Here is a 27,704-nt window from a genome sequence, read left to right as displayed (position 1 = left end):
TAAAATTATGTTAGCAAAACAGGAAACTGAAAAACAAAAGTTTACCATAGAAGACTTGCCAAAAGAATTACAACATACGGTAGATCCTAAAGTGTGGGATTTCACAGGAAAAGATGTAGGATTAATGGCAAATGTTGACCCGGTAAAAGTGACAGTAAAAGAAGGTGCAGTTTATCGAAATATTCAACAGTACAAAATGAGAAATAAAAGCAGGAGTTGCACTAGAAATAAAATGTTTGGTTGTAGCAGGAATTTTGCAGGAAATAATGAGCAGTCCATGTAATTCACCCATAATTGGCATAAAAAAACGAGCGGAAAATACAGGGTCGTACAGGACCTCCGCAAATTTAATAAAATTGTCGTCCCATGTTGTCCAGTTGTGCTAAACCCTGCTGTGATTCTGTATCAAATACCATGGACAGCAGGCTGGTTCACTGTAATAGACCTTTGCCATGCATTTTTCTCTATACTATTACATCCAGATAGCAAGTATCTTTTCTCATTCAAATTTGACGACCATATCTACGTTTGGAATCGCGTCCCTCAAGGGTACACGGAAAGTCCATCGATTTTTAATAAGATTTTGAAAAAGTGCCTTGAATCTCTAATATTGCCCGGACAATCAGTTTTGGTGCAATATATAGAGGACCTACTGGTGGCATCTAAGAATCGAAAAGACTGTGTTACTGATACAATTGCTTTACTGAATCATTTAGGTAAAGGAGGACATAAAGTATCACCTGAAAAATTACAATATTGTACCACATCAGTGAACTATCTGGGGCACCAGATAGAGAGAGGTGTCAGAAGGGTTACCTCTGAAAGAATCAGAATAATTCAAAACATGAATCTACCTCAAACGCAGAAAGAAATCAGAATGTTTCTTGGAGTTGTAGGTTACTGCAGGCAAGGGGTTGTGGGATTTGCAGTTCTAGCAAAACCATTGATACAAATGACAAAGAAAAGAGCAAAAGACCCTGTAGAATGGGACGATGAGAGCATGTAATCTTTTCTGAAATTACGAGCTTGTCTATGTTCAGCTCCAGCATTAGGAATGCCTGACTATTCAAAAGACTTTGCGTTATTTTGTGATACAAGACACAATTGTGCACTTTCAGTTCTGACTCAGACTCATGGTCTGATGAGATGACCTGTTGATTATTTTTCCTCTACACTGGATCCAGTGGCAGCAGCATCTCCAGGATGTCTAAAAGCAGTAGCAGCAACTTGCATGAGTCTTGAGCAAAGTGAGTCCATTATCATGGGACATCCAGTAACAGTGTATGTCCCACATGCAGTTGTTATTTTATTAACCAGGACTAAAACTCAGTACCTAACACCTAGTCGGCTGACTAAGTATGAACGAATTCTTGTAGGTGCAGAAAATGTGACAATTGCTAAGTGTAATGTTCTGAACCCAGCAACATTGTTGCCTGAATCGCACTTTGCAGAAGTTAAAAATGAAATTGAACATAATTGTATTGATCTTACAGAATACTGTACTAAACCACGCCCAGACATAAGAGTAGAGCCACTAATAAATTCAGAACATGAGCTATTTGTAGATGGTTCATGTATGCGACATGAGGAAGGAGGTTTGAGTGCTGCTTATGCTGTTTGTACTTTATGGGGTCCAGTTGAAGCATCATATTTACCTGGCATAAAATCTGCACAGATAGCTGAACTAATTGCATTGACAAAGGCTTGTAAATTTGGGAAAAATCTGAAAGGGACTATTTATACTGATAGCCAAAATGGCTATGGAGTTGTGCATGATTTTGGCCAACTCTGGATGCAAAGGGAGTTTCCTATTAAAAATGGAAATTTGGTGAAAGATTTGCTAAAAGCAATCCAACTACCAGAAACAGTAGCTGTTGTCAAGTGTGCTGCTCACCAATCTGGCAACGACAGATTGACAGCAGGTAACTGATATGCTGACCAATTAGCTCAATATTGTGCCAAAAATAAGATGGCAATAAACAAGAAAATTGAACCAAAAGGAAACAGCTGCCAACTTATGTTGCTTGAGAAAGTGAAAACGTGGGAAGAAGTGAAAGATTTGCAAAATGATGCAGAACAGGAAGAAAAGTAAGAATGGGCAAACATAGGATGTCAGAGAAGGGCTGGAGATAGTGTCATTGTTTACCTTGATGGAAGGCCTGTGATGCCAAACTGTATGCTTGCTCCTATGGCTAGGTTGTATCATGGTGATTCTCAGGGCAGACACTATGATAAGACTATTCAGACAAACTTGGTTCAATGCAAAGTTCAGGAATGTTGCTGAGAGTCTTTGCCATAGGTGTTTGGTATGCCAACAAATGAATCCTGGGAAAAGAACTGTGGTGTTGTCAGGAAAGATTGGAAAGGCAGAAGGTCCTTTTATTTGACTTCAGATTGTTTTCATTCAGTTACCCCCTTGCAGAGGAATAAAGTATGTTCTTGTCATTGTCTGCCTATTTTCAAAATGGGTGGAAGCTTACCCTACACGTAGGAATGATAGTATCACAGTAGCAAAATTACTACTTAGAGAGCTCATACCACGTTTCGGTTTTCCAGTAACGATTGAATCAGACCGAGGAAGACATTTTAATAATGAAATAATTGGTCTAATCTGTGAAGCATTTAAAATTGAGCAAAAGCTGCACTGTGCATACCGCCCAGAGGCTTCTGGAGTGGTAGATTAACGGAATGGCACAATCAAGTCAAGATTGGGAAAGATTTATGAATCAACTAGATTAGAATGGCCAGATGCTTTTACTCTTGCTCTGATGGGACTCAGAAGCATTCCAGACAGAAAAACAGGCTTGAGTCCTCATGAAATACTCATGAGAAGAGCAATGAGCCAGGCATGGGTGCCAGGACATAAGTTGATAAATATATCTGATGACTTAGTACTAGAGTACTGAAAAGAACTGACTGACCAAGTGCGTTCTATCTCTCACCAGGTTGGAGAAGACGCTGTCACCAGGCAAACAACTCCAGCACACGATCTGATTCTAGGTGACTGGGTTGTAATAAAAGAACATACACAAGAATCTTGTCTAGCTCCAAGGTAGGGAAAGCCAACACAAGTGATATTGGTTACCACTACAGTAGTAAAATGTAAAGGAATTCCGAACTGGATCCATGCAAGGCATACAAAAAGAGTGGCTGAACCTGATGAAACTGAAGCTGAAGATTGTGCAGCTGAGGGGTCTCAAGAAAGTGATTCCGAAGTAGTTGATGATGAACAACCAAGCACCAGTCAGGATGAATGGATTCCAGTGATAGACATTCCTGCAGATGTTGTGAGAACAAGAAGCCAGACCTATTTAGATAGACAGAGTGATAGTGAGGATGAGTCAGGAATAGAAGAACGCACTCAGATTATAGAAATCAAAGCCAATAGTAATTCTGAGGAGAAACAGAAAAGGAAAGATCAATATACTCAGACATTCCAGATACCTGTCACAGTTCCAGAGTCTGAGAAAGGGCAGATAGGTAAAAGGGCGAAGGCTCAGGAAGAAGAAGAACAAGAGATCGAGATACCTGAGCAGGATCAGATAGATGTAGAAAACGTGTTCAGGAAGAAGAAAACAAACCAAATCAAAGTCAATTGCAGCACACACCTGAACAAGGTCTGATTAGCAACCAGGCAGAAGAAACTGAAGCAAGACCTGGACCAAGTCAGATAGAGAGGAATACAGATGATGAAGATATACAAATTGTGCCACAACTGAACAAGAATAAAAGAGCAATTGAAGAAAAACAAAGCACAGTGACCGCTAAAAGACTCAGAAAGGGAGATAATTGGCCTGATTTTGTCAAGAAATAAAATTTCGTCTTAAATCAATAAATGAAGAACCAGAGCAAGTAAAGAAATATCAAGTCAAACTGGGCTTTCCACAAGAAAAAGTCCGCGATTGAAAAGACTGAATAATAAGTTCAGAGGCTCTGAATGGACTTATGTCATCCTGGAAGATTGGGAATTCTTATTCTTTGACTCAACCCGTGGTCAGGGTTGGTCACCACACCATTCTAGGTAACTATAAAGTGTGGATTTGTCATTGTATTATTTTTCCTTTTCTTTACCCACCATTTGTCTAAATGCTTATCGATATTTTCTCTCCAAATTATTTTCATATGTTCATGTTTAAATCTGCATCATTCTAAATAGAATAAGAAATTAATTGAAATAATGTTTTCAAAACTCTCCAAAGATTTTTCTTAGATAAAAGAACTTACATTTTCCAGAGTCTGTAGTTATTCTATGAAATGCTGAGTGTTATTTTTCTACCTATTTTTTTGCTAACTCCCTTGATCCTTTAGGTCTATAGGTAATGGTGGCTTGGATTGGTAACACAAAATGGTATCAATCCCGAATAGTAAAATCCCAATTGATTGAGTGTAGGTTTACCTGTTCAATATACATATATAGATATATGGGCCCAGGTGAGTATGTTGAGCAGGTGAGCCCAAGCTCTATCAGCTGTATCAACAACGCATAGCGCAATGGCGATAATTTTCCAGCGATAGCTGTGTTTTCCATGGCACACCGCTGGTTTTTCAGTGATGTTCCATGGAAAACGGCGATAACCTTGCTGATACGACCATGTGGTCGTATCAGCATAATCCACCCCCAATGGTAAGTATACTTAAGTCAGCATTTTTTGCAGATGTCGGGGTTTTCGCCAAAAACTAACGTCTGCAAACAAGCGTGGGCCTCCTTGTAAATATCGCGATGTGCACATCAGCAATATTTTACAAGAAGTACTGCCCAGTGACACCCACTTTGCATCTCATTAGAGATGCAAAGCGAGGCATCGGGAAAACGGGTGTTAACATGCACCAATGCATGTTAACATCCCCTTGTAGATAGGGCAATGTCATTTTCGCCATTGTTTTTTCTTTTAAAGTCAAAAAAGCAGCGAAATGGCCCTTGAGAATATGCCCCCTGGTTCCCCAGCTCAGAAGCTGGCAGCTCCAGCCCTTACGCCAAGCCTCTCCCCACTTTTATGGTTAGTAGTTGGTTATCTTTTAGGTGGCGCTAACAGGAAAAAATGTACTGGTGCAAGGTGCCTCCTGAAGAGATACCCAGCACTTCTTTTTATTTTTATTTTTATAAATTAACCACTATAGTAGCTCCCTTCACTTAATATTTTGTTAAATGTTAACATCCAGTTTGTAATGTCTTTAGATTTCTTTCCTTGTAAAAACCATATTAGGCAGCAAGGAAATACTATTTGCTTTGACTGCTGTCTCTTATTTTAGGAAGGAAAGTCCAACAAGCGTTCAAGGTTTTAGAAAGTGCCCTAATCACATAAAATGTTGAAGCATGTGACTTCTTGCAGACAGCCAGAAAGGGCTGCGAGCGCCCAATCCGCCAGCCCTCTCCTCTGCTCTGCTAGGTGGTTCTAAATAAAGCATGCAGTCAACAACAGGAAATAACTCCCACAGAAAAAGGGCAGAATGCAAACTCTCACCAACTCTCAGCACACAGCTCACAACGGCCTTTTGTTCACGCGGCAGCAGTTAGCTGCATTATTTATCTCAGCTTTGACCTTAAGAGCTTTACTCGGCCTCGTTTACTTGCATAACGACACGCCGCTCCTAATACAGGAGTAGAAATGGTACTGGCCTAGTGGCATCGTAGGGCAGGACAGTACCATTACTGTAGGAGGGGGGGCTGGTAGGATCGGTGCCCCATCTGTAAATCTCCTGCACCCTCTTGTGTTCAACTATCGGTGACAACAGCAACAAGCATTGACAAAAGCAATCGGGCTGACACTACCCATAGCTACAGTTACCTCAAGTAATTACTAAATGTCCTTTTTGTGTCACATAAAAACAGAATGAAGTCTTTAACATGACTGCAGCCCTTCAGAACTCTACTAGATGTCCTAATCAAGTCAAAACCAAGGGGGATATTTAAAAGCTCCTTTTTTTTACGCACCGGTGGCGCAGTGTGGTGCTCTATATTTACAAGATCATGTAAAGCCACCCTGTGTGGCTTTTTGTGTTCCTTTAAACATGGCCCCTTTTCATGCCGCACTTTATGGCATTCCCTGGGTATTGCTCTGGGTGTTCCCATGCAACACCTATGAATTCTGCCGCACTCCCAGATTTACAACTGTTCGTAAACCTGGGAATGCGTCAGAATCCGACGCCTCCCCAGGGGAGGCGTAGGGAGGTGCAACAAGGAGAAATACTTTTATTTCTCCTCATTTTTTCCTCTTTTAATACGTCCTGCAAAAGTGGAAAACACCTCTCATGATTGTTTATGTGCAGGAAGGTGTCCCTTCCGGCACAAAAACAATCATCCTTGCAACTCAGGCACCCTTGCACCATGGTGCAAGGGTGCCTGCGTTGGTGCATGGCATCAAATTGTGCGCCAGCACAGTGGGAAGCTCATGGATATGTCATATTGTTGTAAATATGACACATCCTTTTGCTTTGAAAGTAATACAGCGTGGTGTAGCCAAATGGCTGCGGCACCGCACTGCCTTACGTTCTTGTAAATAAGTCCCCAAGTGATTAACAAGTCTGTCACAAAGCTGCAATGTCCCTCATGAGTAAGATATTACTGCTTAAAGTGTCCTTCACAAAATTGAGGGTGTGTGGCTTCAACATAAAAATTTACATATAAACTTTTGCTACTATACTGCACTGTGCTTGCTTTCAATATGATAAGAACATTTCCAAATTTCAGTATATGCTGATGAAACAATATTGTTACTTTCAATAAATGCCTTGACTACTAAGGAACATTTGTAAAGACAACCTAGCATATATAGGTACTAGCAATCACTGGTTAAGTCAAGTGTCTCCTAGCGTATTGTTGGAAAACTGTTTTTGAGTGGCACTATATTTATGTCCCAGTAAAATGGCCACTGGCTTATAGTATGAGCTTTTAAGATAGCAACCGAGACAATCCTGATGACAAACATCTTTTCTTATCTGGGAGTAGTGTTTGACAACGCTCTGAGTTGGTCCCCCTTGATTACTCGGAAGAGGGGGGACCTAGTCAGAGCGACTGCAGCTGTTTTTAACTTTGCTTCAAGAGAGGGGGGGAACCGATGGGGGCCCTTTTGAAGATATACAGAGCTAAATGTATTGCAAAGGCCAGTTATGGGAGCAAGATATGGGGTCACACTGGGCTGGAGGCCTTGAAAATGGCAGAAAACACCTTCCAGAGATGGGTACTCTCATTACCGCAGAGCGTCCCATCTTACGTTGTGCACGAAGAGCTGGGGATGGCTTTTCTCTCAGATGAGCTGGTGTTTTGTCCATTAGCATTGTGGATAAAGAATTGGGCTAAGAACAAAAATGCACTTGGCAAGAATATTCTAAAGGATTGTCTTTCCCTTGATTATGTTAATCGTACCTGCTGGCTAAAGTATGTAAGAGAAGGCCTCCATTGCCTGGGAAGGGCGCATCTATTTGATAACCCAGAGGGCACATGTAGGAGGGACTTTTCCTGCGTAAAATAGTGTTTTTTAAGAAGGCACTTTTGTGTTAGAGAGGAAATTGAGCTGAGCAAGCCCAGTCTGCGTAGGTACATTGGATTAAAAACTGTGCCAACCACGAAACAATATCTTCTAGGGATCAAAAGCAACCATGATCGCTTCATGCTGACCAGATTTAGACTTGACCTGTTTCACTACCTCCTGGCCCAACCCGGTGGTGTTTATAGAGGTCAGTGCCTCATGCAATGTGGCTGTGACGGTCGGTCTCCTTGGGACATGATGCACTGTTTAATGTTTTGTAGTTTTTATGAGGCTCCTAGAAAGTCTTTAATCATTCCTATTCTTAAAAAGGCTTGTTTTAGGAGGGTGAGACCGGTTTTTATCTTTTCACTACTTCTTTCAAATGATACCGTACTGCATACGGTCAGCTTTTTAAGGGCCACCATCATGCTTAGGTCAAGCTGTGATTAACTCTGATTATGGGATTTACTTTTATATTGTAACTAGATCATAATGGTCACATTGTTTTGTTACTCTAAACATATGTGGAGTTTTATGATGTTTGTTTGACTTATGGTTTATCTGAAAAAAATGAATGAAGTTTGATTTGATTTTGATTTGATGTGTATGGGCTGTGGTAGGAAGAAGCACAAGGGAAGCCAATAGATAAATATATTTGATGAAGGGTGCATATATATGTATAAATAGGCTATTATCATGAAGCAACTATGCAACCAATGCTTTTTAAATGAATCTGCAATGTGGATGGATATTAGGTAGTGGAGAACAGAACAAAAGAATGTGAAAAACGAGTACTATGATGCTAGAAAATGGCAGACATGACTTCCTAATTAGTGCTGGAGAAGAGCAGTGTCTAGTTTGCTGTATGATGGAAATTGGGATTGGTTTACTATATGTTTGTGGTTTACACAGTAGAATTATGGTCAATCTGAAGTTGTTAGCGATGTTAGTTTGTTGTTATTTATGTTCTTTTTTTAACTCATACTATGTAATGGATTAATAAATCTGTAATTGATCACACTCCTGGAGCACCTCTTAGAGTCCTCTCAGGATTGCTTGACAGAGAGATTGGTGTGTGTGTGTATATATGCGGACCACGCACGCAACCTGGGAATAATCCTAGACTCTGAACTCAAAATGGACGCCAGATCAACGCCGTCTTATTCTCCTGCTTCCACACCCTCCGCCTCCTACGCAAGACCTTCAAATGGATCCCCCTCGAACACAGAAAAACCGTCACTCATGCCCTGGTCACCAGCAGACTCTACTACGGCAACGCACTACATGCTGGAATAAACAAAAATCTCACACGCAAGCTCCAAAACATCCAGAACGCCGCCGCAAGACTGGTCCTTGTAGAAATTGGGTCCACGAGGAAGAAGGTTTCAAGTAGGTTTTATTCGAAGTATGGAACAGCTTAACATCCACAGCAGGGAACAGTGTAGAAAGTCATCCGCTCCCTTCAGCAACCGCTAACATCACCCCTTACATTCTACCATGACACTACAGGTTCTAAGAACCATAAACGTGTCACGGGCATGGAATACCACACACCTCCCCCCTTTAACAAAAAAAAATAAATTAATGAAAGAAAAAGAAAATTAAAAAAACACTAAGAACGAACAAAATCTCTGAATTTCTGAGGAATAAACTTCACACGAGAACTCCTACGGGAGACATTTGAATCATGAAAACAATTAGTGGAAACACTAGAAGAAACACTGTCATGAAGAGGAGAATTTGAAAGATTGTCATTGGAAACATTCACTTGAACAGTATTATCAAAAGTGCTAACATTGGTTGAATTATCATGACAGGAACCTTCATTTTGATGAGAAAGATGATCAAAAATCTCATGAGTACCTGAAAAGCAAGAATCATTATCAACAACAAGTGGGTGTTCAGAAGACTCCAGATTGGGTTGTTGAAGTGTGGACAGAGGAAAATTAGGCTTGCATAAGGAAATACGTCAAAAATTCCAAATTTTCCCACCCTCAACTCTCACAGCTTTACTAAAAACCTCTGTGACAACAACAGGACTAGACCATCTAGAAACACCTTTGCGAACAAGACCACCAAATTTTACATGCACAAGGTCACCAACACGTAACTTAGGAGAGTTAGTTTTCTGGGGAAAACTTTGTGAAATTTTCGCTTGGTATTTGCTAACACGATCTCTAACACCTTTAAGATCCAATTCGAAGTAGTCTTTAACCTTGGTCTTCAACCACCAGGGCATGAGCTTGGAGCCAGGTTTCCTACAACGCAACATCTCGAAAGGAGATAATCCAGTCACAGAATTAGGGGACATGCGATAAGTAAAAAGAGTAGCTTGCAAAGCTTCTCTCCATTTCAATCCGCTACGTAAAGCTAACTGACAAGATTCCTTAATGACCCTGTTAAAACGCTCAACTTGACCGTTAGCTTGAGGAAAATAATTTGAAACTCTCTCGTGAGTAATTCCACAGCTGGAAAGAAAAGATGTAAAGACAGCACTGACAAACTGAGGACCATTATCAGAGATAATTTCTTCAGGCAAACCCTCTCGGCAGAAAACTTCATTCAAAAATTCAATAATGACATCAGAATTGACCTTGTCTACAATTTTTAATTCAGGCCACTTAGAAAAGTAGTCGACTAAAACAACAGCAAACATATCTTTGCCGGATTGATAATTAAAAGGACCAATAATGTCAACACCTAACTTACGCCAAGGACTCTGAACAAACTCAATGGGCGTAAAGCCACCAGCAGAAACTGGCTTAACGGTTTTATCACTCAAAGAACAAGGTGTACAGTTCCTGACCCACCTGTCAATCATAGCATCCATACTGGGCCACCAGTAAAATTCCCTAATCCTTCTTTTTGTAGTAGACATCCCCATATGTCCTTCGTGAGCGAGATTACAAATAGACTCTCTGATATCCTTGGGAGGAACAATTTTATCAGATCTAAAAACCATGCCAAAGTTTTCCATTAATTTGTCCCTAACTTTAAAGAAAGAGGCCAAATCACCATTCAATTTCCTCTCTTCAGGCCAACCATCTCTTAAAAAGGTTCTCACTTTCAACATCACATTATCCAGTTGCATAGCTTGTGCCCATAAGGTTTCAGAAATCAAGTTGGAATGATCATTACCTGAAATAATGTTAACATCAGACAAAGTAAAAGCGACATCACATTCATCGAACTGCTCAAGATTAGAACTATCACTGACAGGAAAACGTGACATGAAATCTGCATGAACATTCATGCGTCCAGGAACATAAGTAACCTCACAACGATACTCCTGCAACTTGGCAGCAAGTCTCGCTAAACGAGCAGTTAGGATCCTGCCCCCACCTGCTGACAACATACTGACAAGAGGTTTATGATCTGTCCTCAAAGAAAACTTTGTGCCCCAAAGAAATTGGCGGAAATGCTGGACTGCCCAAGTACAAGAAAGTAATTCTTTCTCTATAGTAGAGTAATTAAACTCAGCCCCACGCAAAGTCCTAGAAGCATAAGAAACGACGTACTCTCCAAATTTATCTTTTTGCATCAGAACAGCACCAAGGCCAACATTGCTAGCATCCACGCACACAATACATTCTTTGGCAACAGAAAATGGTTTTAGGAAAGGGGCCTCAACAATTTTACTTTTGAGAGTATCAAAAGAAACTTGCTGGTCGTTGCTCCAAACAAATGTTGCTTGTTTTTTAAGTAAAGATCGTAAAGGATGAACAATCGTTGAATAATTCTGTACGAATTTCCCATAAAATTCAGTGAGACCAAGAAAGGATAATAACTGCTCCTTGGAAGTGGGAACAGGAGCTGAGGTAATACTTTTAACATGGTTGATTTTTGGCTTGATGCCATCACAAGAAATTTCATGGCCCAAGTACTCAACATGTGATTGTCTAAATTTACATTTTGAAAATTTTAAAGTGAGACCTTTCTCTTGCACACTGCTTAAAACTGAATGCAGATTACAATCATGTTCTTGCAAATCTTTGCCAAAGATTAATATATCATCTTGAAAAGCTATTGCCCCTTTACAATTCTTTAACAACTCTTTCATTAAACGTTGGAAAACAGAGGCGGCACTAGCTAGCCCGAAAGGCATTCTCAAGTATTGAAACATACCTTCCGGGGTAACGAATGCAGTCAATTTCTTAGAGTCTTCGTGCAATTCCACCTGGTGGTATGCGCTGGCCAAATCAATTGTGGAAAACACAGTGGCACCAGAAAGAGAAGAAATTAATTCGTGAATATTGGGTAGAGGATGTTTGTCAACCCAGATTTCTTGATTTAAGCTGCGGAGATCAACACACAAGCGAAGATCTCCTGAACTCTTAAGTGATAAAACAATGGGAGAAACCCACGGGGAAGATTCAATAGGTTCAATATTTTTTTTTTAAATAAGGTCATCCAAAATTTCTCTAAGTTTGCTTCTATAGGCTAAAGGAACATTCCTAACTCTATGTCTAACAGAGACAGCGTCATCATTGAGGATAATCTTGTGTTTAAAATTAGTAAATTTCCCAAGAGTATCTTTAAACACTTCAGGAAAATTCAACTTAAGGTTGTTTACAAAAACGGAATTCTCAGGTATTTTACAAGAATTAGTTTCACACATGGAAAGTACATTCAAATCTGTGAAAGAGACAGGGGGATTGGAATTGGGATCAAGTTTGATTCCTAAATCATGTTGATGTGGCCACCCCAGGATGGCTACTCCCTTAGTAGCTACATATACTTTCCCTTTGGTGACTCTATCTTTGACTTGGATGGTAGCCCAAAAGAAACCCTCTAGGCTTACTTTTGTTCCTGTGTAACCTGCCGGGTTGAATATCAGATTTTAACAATTCCCTGTCTTTCCACAAGTCATTGAACAACTTCAAACTAATGATAGTATACCATGAACATGAATCTATCATTAAATCAATAGAAATGTTGTCAATTAAAATAGGCCAAGAAGGAAATTGTTTGTGTTCAACCTCATCAACAGAAAGTATGCAATTAAAACTGTTGAGAACCTCTTCTTCTTCTTGAGAAATGTAATTAACTTTTTGGAGAGAACGACAAACATTACCAAAATGTCCCTTCCTCTTGCATTTTACGCAAATTCTATCCCAAGCAGGACATCCTCTGTAATTACCTAGATGATTAGGACTTCCACACCTATAACATGCAATATTTCTTTTTGAAAATATCTGTATCAGAGAAGTTCTTATTATCTACGAACTTCTTATCATAGTCTTTCTTGAAACACCTTTAGGATTAGAAGGTACTTGGCTTTTGACTAAAGAAACTTCAGGTTCAGTTGTCTGTGGCTTTGAAGTAGATGTGGTACCTCGAATCTCAGATACAAATAATTCGGACTGCTCAATTCCCTTGGCAATATTAATTACTGCGCTAAGAGAAGATTCAGTGCCTAACCAAAGTCTTTCTTGGATCTTTTTGCTTTTGGTCCGCATCATGATCTGGTCTCTGAGAACCTGTTCATAAGAAATGGTTTCAAAAGCACAAGAACAAGCTAATGAACGTAAAGCGGAAACATAGTCCTCAATGGATTCATCCTGTTTCTGTACATGAGAGTAAAACTTGAACCTCTCCATAACTGTGTTTATTTTCCTACCAAAACGAATTTTCATCTGTCTGGTAGCTTTCTCAAAAATAGCAATATCTCCAGCTTCATCAATTGGAGGAAGATTGTCAAATTCTTTGATGCCAGCACCGCCTAAACAATGTCTTAAAAGAGCTAGTTTGCGTTTGGCTGAACATCCATCCTTTTCAAGAACATCAACATATGCCATGAACATTGGAAACCATAAATCCCATTCAATGTTTGGATCACCAGCAGTTTGTAGAAAATGAGGAGGAGCTGCAATATTTGACATTTTAAATAGAAAAGTTGAAAACTGTTAATTGTTTCAAGTTGTAAGAGGAAACGCTGAAAATATAAATACCTTATTTCGAATGAGAAATGTTGTTCCGGTGTGTAAATGAGGTTGAAAGGCTCCAGATGGTAAATAAGAAAAAAAAACGAAAGAAAAACAAGATGGAGGCACGTAAATGACGTCACAGCGTCATGAGAGGTGAAGGGTGACTCCCACAGTGCTTCGCGATCACACAATGCCTCGCGTTGTCCCAGAATGCTTTGCGGTTGTTCAACAATGGTCAGCGCATTCAGGAGAACACGGAGACACGCAGATGAGAGGCGCGGGAGAAGAACACTGGGGTGAGTTTAAACAGCGCGCTCACTAACGGCAATATAAGCAGTACATTAAAGTCAGAAAAAGTTAAAAAAAACGTTACCAATGCGATGAAAGTAGTCCAACTGACGGATGAAGGTCAGTGCAATCTTTAAGTTTGCAAATGAGTCCAGTCTAGTTTTAGTCGTTTAAAACGAATGGAAAAGTGAACGCTGTTCCACTTTGCTCCGAAACCTAGTAATCCTTGATAAAAGGTGCTCCCAAACGTCGCCAATAGTTGTGTAGAAATTGGGTCCACGAGGAAGAAGGTTTCAAGTAGGTTTTATTCGAAGTATGGAACAGCTTAACATCCACAGCAGGGAACAGTGTAGAAAGTCATCCGCTCCCTTCAGCAGCCGCTAACATCACCCCTTACATTCTACCATGACACTACAGGTTCTAAGAACCATAAACGTGTCACGGGCATGGAATACCACAGTCCTCAACCTGCCAAGACACTGCCACATCTCCCAGCATCTGCGCACACTCCACTGGAGGAGTGTGGCTCAATGGTTAGAGCGGCAGACCCTGATGCAGAGTTCTGGCCAGGGACCAGGGTTTGATTCCTGCCTCAGCGGGGTCTCGGGCTCAATTTCCTCGGACCTGTTAATTCTCGCCTCGGTGCCTATTCTAATCACGGGCCCCACGCTGCAACTCTGGGCAATAGCTTGCTTAGCCTCCACACCGGCCCAAACAGCGCTAAGGATGCCTGGCTTCACCCTGGGGGTGCCCAGGAGTGGACACTTCACAGGGAAAGCCAGGAGGGGTTCCACAGCGGTATGAGTATCAGCGCCAGGAAGCCGAATAGGCGACACCGCAAGGTGACCGTCTGGTGACAGTGCGCTCTATAAGTACCATGACATTTACATTTACATTTACTGGCTCCCCATCGAAGCTAGAGTCACTTTCAAGATGCTCACCCACTATCACAAGGCCCTCCACGACACCGGACCAGCATACCTGAACAGCCGACTTAAATTCCACGCACTCCAAAGGACCCTACGATCAGCCCAGCTCTCCTATGCTGAGGTTCCCCGCACCATAAAGACCAGATCAGGCAGCAGCTCTTTCTCCTTCCTCGCGGCCAGAGCCTGGAACGCCCTCCCTCTCCACCTCAGACAGACAGCATCTCTCCCCATCTTCACAGGAAACCTCAAAACCTGGCTCTTCGACAAACCCCCTCCTTGATGGACTGGAACCTGCAAAACCCCCCTCCCCCAGTACCTTGAGACCCTCACGGGTGAGTAGCAGCGCTTAATAAATGCTTGATACTGATAGTGAGTCATCAGTGACTCCTTTGTGTCTCCTAGCAACACAGTTCTACTGCTGGAATCTGGATTGTGGAATCCAGCAGTGAAGCTTGGCTGTGGAGCTGAGAGGTTGGCCTCTGGGGATCGTTGCACTAACTCTTCAATAAACCTTTTTCTACTAAGAACCGTGTCCTGTGATCCCAAAATTGGCGACGAGGATGGGTAGCGCATTTGGAGAGGACTTGCACCATATCTACAAGGGATTCATTTTTGGTTACAACTGTAACTGGATTGGATTTCGTATGATGTCATTTTTTGGGGGTATCTGTTGACCCCCCAGCCTGGTCATCGTGCTGTGTTGGACACCGTCACTGTGTGAGGAGATTTCTGCTACTGTAAGTGTACTTCAACCAATGCTCATTACTTAGGATGAGGGAGTCTCGGTCCGGAGGCGGTTAGTGTTCAAAGGTAAACACTCCCCTCTGCTTGCTGCGCCGCCCACTACCTTGCAACGGTTCTGGCTGCGGGGGAGCATTGCGTGATGACCATCTCGTGATCAGCTTGCTGGTGATTACCTACAGCTTGCGAAGTGTAGCTTTCTTTATTCCAGAGCATCTGAAAACGTGAGAAAACCTACGTTGCAAATCGTTGTTACACATTCAGAGTGAGACGTCATTCTTATCGCTGTTGCCTAGCAACATTTGTTTGGGGAAAGTTATACATGCGCTGTGACGTTGTGGTGGGTGTACCATGGCATCCATCATGATTATGGTCTTGTCATGTGGGTTAAATGTCTTCAAAGCAGTGGGGCTAGCTACCGCCTTCTTCACTGCCTCAAACCCCGCTTGGTACTCATTTGACCATATAAACACCACCTCTTATCTCATGAGCTCGCGTAAGGGATGTACTACCTTAGAAAAATGGTACCAAAATTTGTCATAATACTCGTCTAAACTGAGAAACTATCTTAATTGATCTTTGTTCTGCAGTGAGGGAGCTTTTTCCAGATCTTCCACCAAACTTAACTTTGGTTTAATTCCATTGAAGGACAATGTGTGTCCTAATTAGCTTCTTGTTGGCAAAATTTAATTTTTTCCAGGCTAATAGTGAGACCGGACGCTTCTAGTTTAGTAAGTACTTCTCTCAGAATAGCATCATGATGCTCTTCATTCTTTTCTCATATTAAAACGTCATCTTGGAATACTAACACATTCTTTACATCCTTCAACATTTTTTGCATAACCCTTGGAAACACGGCTGATGCCGAGGCAAGCCCAAAAGGCATTCTGATTAACTGAAATGCCCCTTCAGGTGTAATGAAAGATGTCAAGTGCTTTGATTCCGGTTGCAAACGTACTTGGTGATGGGCACTGGATAAATCCAGTGTGGTGAAATACTTACCCCCGGCAACACTGGACAACATTTCGTTTATGCGTGGTAGAGGGTGTCTGTCAACCCAAATTCACTCATTCAAGTCTCTCAAATCCACACACATGCGAATATTCCCATTGGGTTTGTGTGCGATAACAATTGGACTTAACCAATCGAATGCTTCTATTGGCTCTATAATTTTGTCCTTGCACAACCCTTGAAGCCCATCTTTCAACTTTCCTCTTAATGCCATGGGAATGATACGGACCTTGTGTAACTTAGGTTTAGCATCCTTCATCAATACAATCTGATGTTTAAATCCCTATGGAATCCTAGTTCTTCCTTAAATAAATTAGGAAACTTCTCAACCCACTTATTGTCATTGCGAGAATCAGTCAATAAGACTTACAAAGGATAATGCCCACTTTTTTTTTTCTTTTTTTTGCCCCAACAAACAGTTCCCATTTTCTACTACATATATTTTTGCAATAGTTTTTCTAACTTTAAATTGCACAGTAGCATTAAAATATCCCAATACAGGTAGCTTCATCCCACAATACCCCTGTGCTTCATCATTGGTTGATATCAAATTTGTAGCCCACAACTCTTGCCATTTCTGCTTATCAATGAAAGTAAAAGGGGAAAAAGAGTCCGCCCACATATGTACATCCATGTCATATATAGTTATCACACATATGGGAGGCATGTACACTTCTGCTAGTTTGTCATTCACTGCATTAACAGTTTCTACCACCAGTACTTCTAAATCAGTAACATTCTCAAATTGTTTTTCATCTGTGGAATGCATTATCATGGTATTATCTATTGCATTTACTGATTTCTTTTGTTTGAGGAAATCTTCCGCCTTGCACACTCTCGAAAAATTACCTATTTTCCTGCATTTGTAACAGCAGCTCTTGGCAGCAGGACAATCAGTGGGATCAGCATTGTGCCTATTGCTACCACATATATAACATGACCTTCTATAATTTCCTTTTTGTTTCCTAATAACATTTTTCTTATCCTCAATGTCCGTCTTGACAGCTCTTTTAGTATTAGCACTGAACACGCATACCTTATTAGCATCTATATCACTCTTCACAGTATTTTTTGACAATTCTTTAACATCTTGAGTAGTATTTTCCATGCGTCTCGCTACTTCTATTGACTTGTCTAATGTAGGATCGTTCAAATTCAACAATTTCTCTTGGATTTTCAAAATATTAGTTCTATTTATTAGTTGATCCCTGATAATCTCGTCTCTCAAGTCTTTAAACTTAAAGTTACTGCTAACCTCCTCCGAGCAGCCACATACTGCTCAATCTTTTCACCCTGTTTTTGGGAACGTGAGAAAAACTTATGTCATTCTACAACTATGCTTAACTTCTACCCATAGTTGTCTGCTAATGCTGACATGGCATTTTCATACACATCATCCTCATCTTCATCTGAACTTGCATCACTATTTCTTACACTGGGTTGGAAATTTGGCAAAGTACTTAAGACCCTTCTACCTTCCACCCGAGACTGAGTTTCAAAATAGCTAACTTCCTTTTTGCAATAAACTCGTCCCCTCCAATAGCTTCTAGGTAGGTGGTAAAAGATTCTTTCCAATACTCCTATTCCATGCAAGTAGGACCTGGCTCTTGCAGAATGTAGGAAGAGGAGGAATAGATTGTGAAGCCTTGACAAAATGAAGAAAACTCTATTTTAAATACCCAATTATGTACGTAATGCTATAGTTAAACAAACACCAAAATTCTCAACAATCGGGACAATTATACTAATATGTACTCATTACCACATTGTCACAGTCATCTTGAGGGAACAAGAATTCCAAGAAATCCAAATACGCTGCGCTGTGCTGCTTCAAATCTCTTCACAAACACGAGTAAACAAGATCCGAAATGTCACTTACCATCGATTAACTCTTCAACGCTGCGTGCGCTGGTTAAATAAGTTTCATAAATTGTCAGATGCAGTTCTGTAAACTTTCGGCAGAAATAAATGAATTCTCACCCGAAGTTCAGTGACTTTCTCAAGAAGTGGGGCATTAAACATTTGAAAACCCCAGTTTAACATCCATGGGGAAATGGTTTGGGTGAGCACTTCAACCGGGTTCTGGGAGAAAACATTCAAATGGCTGTATCAATGAATAATTGTTGGAGGACACAGGTGACGAAAATGTTGTGGAACTATAGAACCACTCCACATTCTGTGACTGGTGAAACTCCTTTTTGCTTACTTAAAGGTAGGGTCCCTTGTACTGCAGCGGTACCTGCATGGATGGGTAGGAGTGGTAAGAAAGATGTAATAGAGGAAGATCTACACAAAAAAGTGGCAAGATACAAAGACACTTATCAATGAAGACATAATTACAAAATTGGAAAGTGTAGTAGAGTGTTTGTAGAAGGTGATTTTGTCAGATTGTGTCCTGGTAACATTGTGAAGAAGGGTACTTCCAGGTTGTCTGAACCTAGGAAAGTAATAAATGTTGATGGTAATCTACTTAGATTATCTGATGATGATAAGTGGTGGAATATTCGCAGAGCTGTTAAGTGCAATGATGCTGAGGTGAAGTATTGGATGATGAAAAATTCTGAAACTGACAATTCTACTGATGATGGTAGAAGAGTTCCTAGTGAGCATCTACAAATGAAACCAAATAAACTGGAGAGGTACATTTGTTATTAGTTTGCCATTACTTAGCAATCTTTAAAGTGTAACTAAGATTACCAAATATATGGTTTGTTTTAAATGTTTTGTTCTCTTTTAAGAAGAAGAGATGTGGTATGTTTTCATTTAATCTTAGTCATCAGTGACTCCTTTGTATCTCCTAGCAACAGTGGCGGCTCGTAATGTCGATGAGTAGTGAGTCGGGCACGCACAAGCACACTCTCTTCCTCCCATCCGTCACAAGCACCCACACACACATACTCACTCCCACCCATCTACATGTGCACTCACACCCATCCATTCACAAGCGTGCACACATACACCCATCATTCGCTAGCACATACCCATGCACACACCCATTCAAAGCACACAGCACTAATTCACATACATTCACTCTTATTTTTCATATTAGCTACTGTAGGCTCTCCGTAACTGCGTAACACCCATTGAGGATAAGATTTCCTTTAAAATCATGTTCCCGACCTATGGCGCCTTAGCGAGAAATAGGTCAGCAGGGATTGGTGCTCTCCTGGCCCCCTACAGCCCTTCTAGAAATTTGCGTTCCGCCAACAAGTCTCTGCTATCAGTACCACGCATTCACAGAGCTAAATGGGGTGGCAGAGCTTTTTCTACCATAGCACCAAAAATGTGGAACGCTCTTCCTGTGGAAACTCAGGGCTAGATGTAGGTAATTCCCATTTACAGACTCTTAAATACCGAATTTTACCGATTCGGTATTTAAGAGTCTGTAAATGGGAAGGGGGCAGATGTAGGTAATTTTAAAATCTGAATTACCGAATCTGTAAAATTCGGTATTTACCGATTCTGTAAATACAGAATCGGTATTTCCCATTGATTCCTATGGGCTTTGAAGCCCATAGGAATCAATGGGAAATACCGATTCTGTATTTACAGAATCGGTAAATACCGAATCCTGCAAGGGTGCAGGGGGTGTCACTTTGACACCCTCTAACACCCCAAGTATAGGCTTGTGTGCCATGTGGCACACATACATGTCCTAAGGGCATGTCTGTGTGTCACATTGCACAGGTGTGCATGCACAGATGTGCATGCACACCTGAATTCGGTATTTTACCACACAATAGGATTGTGTGGTAAAATACCGACTCTTAAGGGCCTGTGGCACTGTAAAGTGTGCCACCTACATTTGTAATTACAGAATCGGTATATTTACCGAATCGGTAATTTTACCGAATCGGTAAATATACTGATTCTGTAATTTTAAGCCCCCTACATCTGAAAACCCTAATACCGGTCGGAAACGGCCTAAATCGGCCGTTTCCGACCGGTATTAGGGCTCCTACATCTGGTCCTAAGTCCCTTCCCACTATGCAGTCCTTTAGAAAGGCCCTGAAGACTCGGCTATTTGCTAAAGCATACCTGTAGTTCTGTTTTGCCTTTTTTGTGATTTATTTTGATAGGCGCCTTGATGCCTTCGGGTTTTAGTTGCACATTATACATTTTCTTTCAATTCAATTCGAAGAGGGGGTAGACTGGTGCAATTAAAATAACAACATGTAGAGAAATACATCTTTGCTTCCATTCCTCCCCATTCATGTAACCACATCTATACAACTAATTCCTGTTCTGCCCCCCATCTGTGCACCCCGTCTGTACTTCCGCCCCACGATTGTCACTTCGCCCATGTTATGCCGTCTTCTCCCACACCCCTATTTTAATAATTTCCAACTCTCTCCAAGGTCACTACTCATTTAAAAAGTAAATTACACGGACATTTTGTTGCTATTCAAAAACTGAAAATAATAATAAAATAGAAATACTAACTGATCCTGCAAGGATTGGATAGCTTAATTTACTGGTGTGGATATTATATGGACATTCAGTCGCGGCCGGTATTACGGGCGGGTTGGGGGTGCGTGGAAATGGGGTCATCGCGCTGCGGAGGGGATGTGGGGGAGGCGGGAAGGGTTTAAGGGAAAAAATATATATAAAATAAAAGTTAAACTTACCGTCTCGCTTTTCCTCAAGTCCCGAGACTCCCGACTCCCGCCGTCCTGCTTTTTGAATTCTGCAGCACTTATCATCAGGAAGGCTGCAGGCTGCAGGCAGCCTCCCTCCCTTTCCACCAATCACAATGCTGCAATGGCAGCGTTGCGATTGGTGAGGCCGCTGCCCCACCCGGGCCATTTTCTCTATGTATGCTGCAGCATACATAGAGAACAGGGAGAGTGGGCATTGTTTCTCGAGGGCAGGGGGGAGTGGCTTGCCCACTGTTGTTCATACTGAATGGTTGGGCGGCCTCAGGCTGTCCAAACAGTCAGTATGAACAACAGTGGGCAAGCCACTCCCCCCTGCCCTCGAGAAACACCGCCCACTCCCAACCAGGAACTTCAGCTTTCTCGCCATGCGAGAAGGCAGAAACAAATGGTAGTTATTACCATTTTTGTTTCTGCCTTCTCCCACTGCGAGAAAGCAGGGAGGCGGCACCTAAACGCCCCTATTGAGGAGCCGCCACTGCATAGCAACAATGTTCCTCAGCTGGAATCTGGATTGTGGAGTCCAGCAGTAAAGCTTGGCTGTGGAGCTAAGAGGTTGTCCTCTGGGGGTCGTTGCACCAATTCTTTAATAAACCTCTTTCTACTAAGAACTGTGTACCCAAAAGGTTGCTCTTGTTTATTTCGTTAATATGGTACTGTCATTGGCAGCGCTGGAAGTGGCAACGAGTGCTGCAAGCTGCAGTTGCCTCCTGATGAGGGTCCTGGCACTTAATTGTTTTGACAAATTAAGCAGAGCAAATGGTAATAGTCTAATGGAGTGCTGCAGATAAAAGGTGATAAATCTAAACAATGGCATTTTCAACAAACTTATTTTGGGTGAGGTCCATAATGGACCGAAAGCAATACTCTGTGAACCAAGGTAGAGTTGATTGGACAACAAGGTGTTTAGGAGACAATAGGAAGGAGAAGACACTAACAGGTACATGCATCAAGTTAGGATTTTGCGAGTCTTTAATTACTATTATTAAGGAATCACAATTAAGGACTCGCAAAAGCCTATGCATGTAGGAATCGTTATAAAAATAGCGATTTCTACACATTCCTTATTTGCGAGTCACAAATTGCGATTTGCAAATAAGGAATGGCTTCCCATTCATTCCTATGGGCCTATAGGCCCATAGGAATGAATGCTGAATTGCATGCGCAATTTGTTAGTGCCAATAGGTCCTCACAAATTGCGCACGCAATTTTAAGGATGCAAGGGTGTCAAAAGGACACCCTGTTGCACCCCTGAAATTGATATGTGCACAAATGTTGCACACACACATGTCCCAAGGACATGTGTGTGTGTAACCTACAACTTTGAAAAATGCACTTTAGTGCATTTTCCAAAGTTTTTGCTAATTACCATGAAGTTCAACTTCATGGTAATTTGCGACCCCTAGTAGCGAAATCGCTACTTCAAAGTGGTTCTTGCATTGCATTTAAGGAATCGCAAAATGCGATTCCATAAATGCAATTGCAATTTGAGAACTCGCAATTAATTGCGAATTCTCAAATTGCGAGGGCCTTGAGCTTTGATGCATCACAAAAGCTAATTTTGCGATCGTAAATGGCCGATTTTTGCGAATCGCATGGTTTGCAATCACAAAAAACTTTGATGCATGTGCCAGTAAGAGCCTACACGAAGGAAGCCATTTTACAATAAATGTCTGGTGAGTTGTAAAGTGGGTATTTGGGAAGCAGATGAGGTCAGGGATGCATATTGAATAGGCTTAATGGAAAGACTTGCAATTTCTTCCTGATGCAGTAAGGACGGGAGAGGGAGCTAGTGCAGAGACTGGAAGAAATAATAAACATACATATTCTTCTACAAAGAAGTAAACTATTGCTTATACATTAGATATTTGTAGCATGCCTTTTCATCACACCCCCTTCTCTTTTCAGACTTTAAGTATTACACTACCTATACCCTAATACACAGAAGGGGCATGGCCAACAACCATTGCTGTCAGATTTTTTGATTAGTGATAGGAATATTTCCGAAATGGAAGCAGTTCTCAATTTATCATAAGTGTCAGTGGATGCCTCTCAATCCGGACTCCAGTATTCTGTAGAATATGGATCCTATGCATATCATTATTTGCCACTGTAAGCACTACCTGAACTTAAAAGTGGCAAAGGGCTGACATTTCACAAGCCTACATGCTCCTCAAGAGTCAGAAAGGAGCTATATCAAACTGTAATAATCAAATGAGTTTTAAGAGAAGGAACACACTTAGATGTCCTAAAGGGTTAGTGTGTCTGGTGGAACCTCAGCAGACTCTGGAAGGAGGAGGCAACATCAGTGGCAGCCACTGGTCCGAGCTGAAGGCAGTTACTGAAGGCAGCAAGGCTCTGGTGGAAAACATGCACGCTCTAATGAATGTTTTGAACATTGTATGGCAGAGTGGGGAACAGCCTGACATGAATTTTGACGGGAAAAAGCTTTCATCAAAAATGTGATGATGTGGGGAACGCGTGGCGGCAAGATGGCCGCATCCTGAGGAGGCTCCACAGAATTGGCATTTACTCTGCCGCGAAGGGACCGCTATTCGGCTTTGTTCCTGCTTCTCCGTAGCAGCAATTACGTCAGAAACCGTCGGGACTGCTGTGGCATGTTTCCGACCACCGATATGTGACAGCAGGTTCGTTTTCATCACTTTTTAGTTCTGCCACCTTCACCTTGTTACCACGGACGCCATTTTGCACGCGCTTGAAGTAGGGCAATGGAATTTCACCTCAACTTGGTGGCGGCTGCTGAATGCACCTGTGCCAACAGTTGTTTGAATGAGGAAAGTGGAGCAGCAAAGATCAGCCTGTCCTTCTCCAACTTGTTAGCTTCAGACTTCTTTGTGCTTTGAGCGTTGAGCTCCCTGCAAGTGTGCTGTCTCTTTTTTTTCCTCTCTATTTCCTCACCTTAGCCCAACAAAGATGGCAGCTGACTCTGTATGCATGTCTATAGCAAGGTGGGCATATCTACCAACCCTGTAGTGTCTGCATTCGCCGCTGCATGCATGTTTTCATGACGCATTTAATTCTGCATTTTTAGCTGTGGCATCCAGCTAGCATTATGTGGGCATAGATATCAATTTGTACTAACCTGCATTACTTCTTACTTTGAAGTATATCTACTAAGTCTTCTTCAACAGTTTCCTCCCACTTACTTTGACTTTTGGCATTGCTATTGCGTTAAGGCGCCTACCAATCTGCTGTTTTAATAATTGGCAGACTCGTTGAACCTGTTTTGTTCGCTAAAGGAGCAGTAACTCCATCTGTGCTAGCCCTTCTCCTTGTAGCAGTTGGAACTTGTTTTAGTGACTTTGCTTGCCCTTGGACAGATCTACGCTACTGCTTGCTTAGTCCATTTGTGTCTATAGTTCTCTCTCGTACTTTGTTGGCTGCATTTTCATGCTTTTTATACACTTTGCGTCAACTTAGCCTACTGAACCGGGCACTCCAGATTTTGATCCTTGACAAATTCATTCCCTTTTTCTCTATGTGCTTACGTCATTGTTCTGCTACCCTCTGCATTCTTCCAACATGGATCTCACACACTCCAATAAATCACATAGCACTTCAGGGTCTGCTTCTGGGGGCCGTAAAGATTCTACAGGCAATAACAGCAAACGTCTAAAGAAGGATCCCTACTCTCCAACTAAATCTCCTCTTCTCATCACGTTAGAGGATATTATGGACAAACTACGTCTTTTTCACCCATTCATGTCAGATACTACTACCACTCTCCAAAGAATTGAAGAAAAATGGTCTGGCTTGGATATGAGACTAAAAGATGTTGAACAAAAGGTAAGCGATGCTCAGGATGTCATTGCTAAAGTTGAGACTCTGACTAAGGAGGTTAAACAACTGAAGTAATCTACAGAGGATTTAGAAAATCGCAATTGGCGTAATAATCTACAAATCTATGGAATTCCAGAAGGGTCTAAGGGATCCGACATGATCGCCTTTTTGAAATCTCAGGTTTTACAGATTGTTGGCCTCCCTAAAACAGTTGACTTCAATATACAAAGAGCTCATCAATTGGGGCCTCAAAATGCATCCTCTGCCACCAAACCAAGAGGTATAATTGCCTATTCTTTGCTATACTCTGACCTAATGGCTATCCTCATTGTAGTCAAACAACATAAGCAGATGATCTGGTCAGGTCATAAAGTCTTTTTCAGTCAAGATGTGTCCAAAACAACTGCCAATAGGCGCAAGGAGTTCCTAGATCTCAGACCGCCTTGAAATCCATGAATGCTCGCTATGGCCATATACACCCCTGTTTCTTCAAAGTGACTTACAAAGACAGAACATTTTCATTTGATGATCCAGCTGATCTTCGGAAGTTCATCCACAACCACCGAGAAGAGCACATGGAACTTGGCAAACATTGATTGTCTTGTTATAGCCTTCTAAAAAAAATTCCTTGCTTTTTCTCTTTAGGTCAACGTGTTTGTTCTTAATTACTGTTAAATGTGAACTGTTCTTTTGTCTGTTTTAGGTTTATCTTATGCTATGGTTGAAGATCCCTGCCTACACCATTCGTTTGTCTACATTGTTTGACATATCCAGTTGATGGGTTCCCCTAAGTCCTGGTACGCTCTCTTTCTCACTGTACCACTGTATCATTTGTTTAGCATGTTCTGTTTGGATTATCCTATCCCTTCCTATTTATCTGATGTTTACTGTCGAATTCTGTTCTCGATGCCCCCCCAGTGATGTGCTTGTCTTGGTTTTTTTTCTCCGTCCCCCCTCCCTCAACATTGTTTGTTTTTTCCTCCTTGACTATCATGACTAAAGCCTCTCGGCTTCTTGTCATCTTCTCTTTCCTTATTCCTTTGGGAGACAATGCTCCCTATTTCTTCTTTTCTCCTTGTTTCCTCCTCTCTATATTCTTTACTTTTCTTTTCCATTTTTCTATGACCCATTTTTTTCTATCTTAAGTTTTCTTTACATTCTCATTATATGGCACCGCTTGCATTCTGTGGCCAGTCTACATATATTTTTCTTTTCTTTATGCTTTTCAGGTATTCTTGCTCATTATTCTACTTCTGCCCTTCTACCTCTTTTCTTTTCTCTCTCTAACCTGTCTATATTTTTATGCTTATCAATATTTGTATCCTATAAATGAAAGGTTTTCGTGTGATATCCTGGAATGTCAAAGGTGTTTGTAACCCTGTTAAGAAGCAACGTGTCTTATCTCACTTAGCGAGGTTAAAATGTCATGTTGGTCTGTTACAAGAGACGCACCTCAAATTACATTCTTGTCCTCTCTACGTAAAAAATGGGTAGGAGACATTTTTTGCTCTCCAGCTGTAAATAACAAACATGGTGTGGTTATATTATTTCACAAATCTTTAAATGTTCAGTTACAAAATGAGTTTCATGAAGACAATGGTAGATGGTTATTTTTAAATACCACTGTTAACAACACTCAACTTTCTTTCTGTAATGTTTGTGGTCCGAATGGTATTGACTTTTAATTTTGGAATGATTGTCTACCCTTATTTCTTCACATGCTGTTGATGATTTGATTCTGGGGGGAGACTGTAATCAACTTGTGGATCCCTTCCTAGATCGCAAATCACAAACTAAATATGTTCCCAACAAGATGCAGAAAATATTCCATAAAGCAATTTCAACCAGAGGCCTAATAAATACTTGAAGTGTCTCTCCCCCTGATACACTAGAACTTACTTTTTTCTCCCAGTCTACAAATCTCATTCCCGTGTTGACTATATTTTTCTCACCCAGCATGCTCTGCAGTTTATTACCAACTCAGAAATAGGTTCCATCCTTATTTCAAATCACTCCCCGGGTTATTCTAGATATGGATTTTCCGTCACCTCCCCTCACCTCTCGTCGCTGGTGCTTTAATAACTCTCTTCTCTTAGATCCCCAGTTTGTTGAACAATTTACACTTTTCATGGATGAGTTCTTTCTGAACAACCTTACCTCAACTCCTCAATTTCATTTCATTTGGGATGCGTTTAAGGACGCTGCTAGAGGATTTATTATTGATTTTGTAGCTCAGAAGAAGAAAAAAGCCTTCTCTGATTCTTCTCTCATCCTTAAACAAATTATAATATTGGAACACCAATATTTCATCACTAATTCTACCCATACTCTCTCTTCCCTCATCAAAGCCAAAATGCAATTTAATAAACACTCCTGGGCTTCCGCTTGTAAGCACCTCCTTAAATTTAACGCAAAAATGTATGGCGGGTGAAATAATGCGGACAAATCTCTGGCCAACTACCTTAAAATTAAGAAACAGAAGTCTAACATTTTCACTATTACTGATAACTCCGGTGTTCCCCATACTATTGATGAAAAAATACTTGAATGCTTTGTCCAGTATTACACCTTTATACTCCAGAGTCTACTCCTACCTCCGCTCAAATTGATTCCTTCTTCCAATCCAGTCCAAATTCCTCTGCTGCTTCAACGGATCTTACTTTATTGGACATTCCTATTACAGAAACAGAAATTATCAACGCTATCAATCATCTACCCAAAGACAAAACACCTGGTCTTGACGGCTTCATGGTTCGGTTCTATCTTCAATTAAAAAAAATCCTTAATACCCCATCTATTTTCATTGATAAATCATTTTCTTCACGAAAGCGAATCCAAGGGAACGTTTACCCAAGCAATGTTATGTCTAATTCCTAAAAAGGACAA

The 27,704-nt window shown here is 41.1% G+C and overlaps 1 long non-coding RNA gene across 5 annotated transcripts in view; it reads right to left on the bottom strand.

The window, feature by feature from the left end:
* Positions 1-27,704, bottom strand: part of LOC144763639 (uncharacterized) — a 266,955-nt gene that overhangs the window by 197,703 nt on the left and 41,548 nt on the right. Inside the window, exon 1 of one of the 5 annotated variants that reach the window (XR_013596245.1) lies at positions 27,413-27,491. The exons of the other annotated variants lie outside the window; for them this stretch is intronic. This is a non-coding gene — a long non-coding RNA (uncharacterized LOC144763639). Of the gene's footprint in view, positions 1-27,412; positions 27,492-27,704 lie in introns of those variants that run through there. 5 annotated transcript variants of the gene reach the window in all.

This window comes from Lissotriton helveticus, chromosome 6 (genome assembly GCF_964261635.1).
Source record: "Lissotriton helveticus chromosome 6, aLisHel1.1, whole genome shotgun sequence".
Taxonomy (NCBI): domain Eukaryota; kingdom Metazoa; phylum Chordata; class Amphibia; order Caudata; family Salamandridae; genus Lissotriton; species Lissotriton helveticus.
This window is presented reverse-complemented; position numbering and strand designations above follow the sequence as displayed.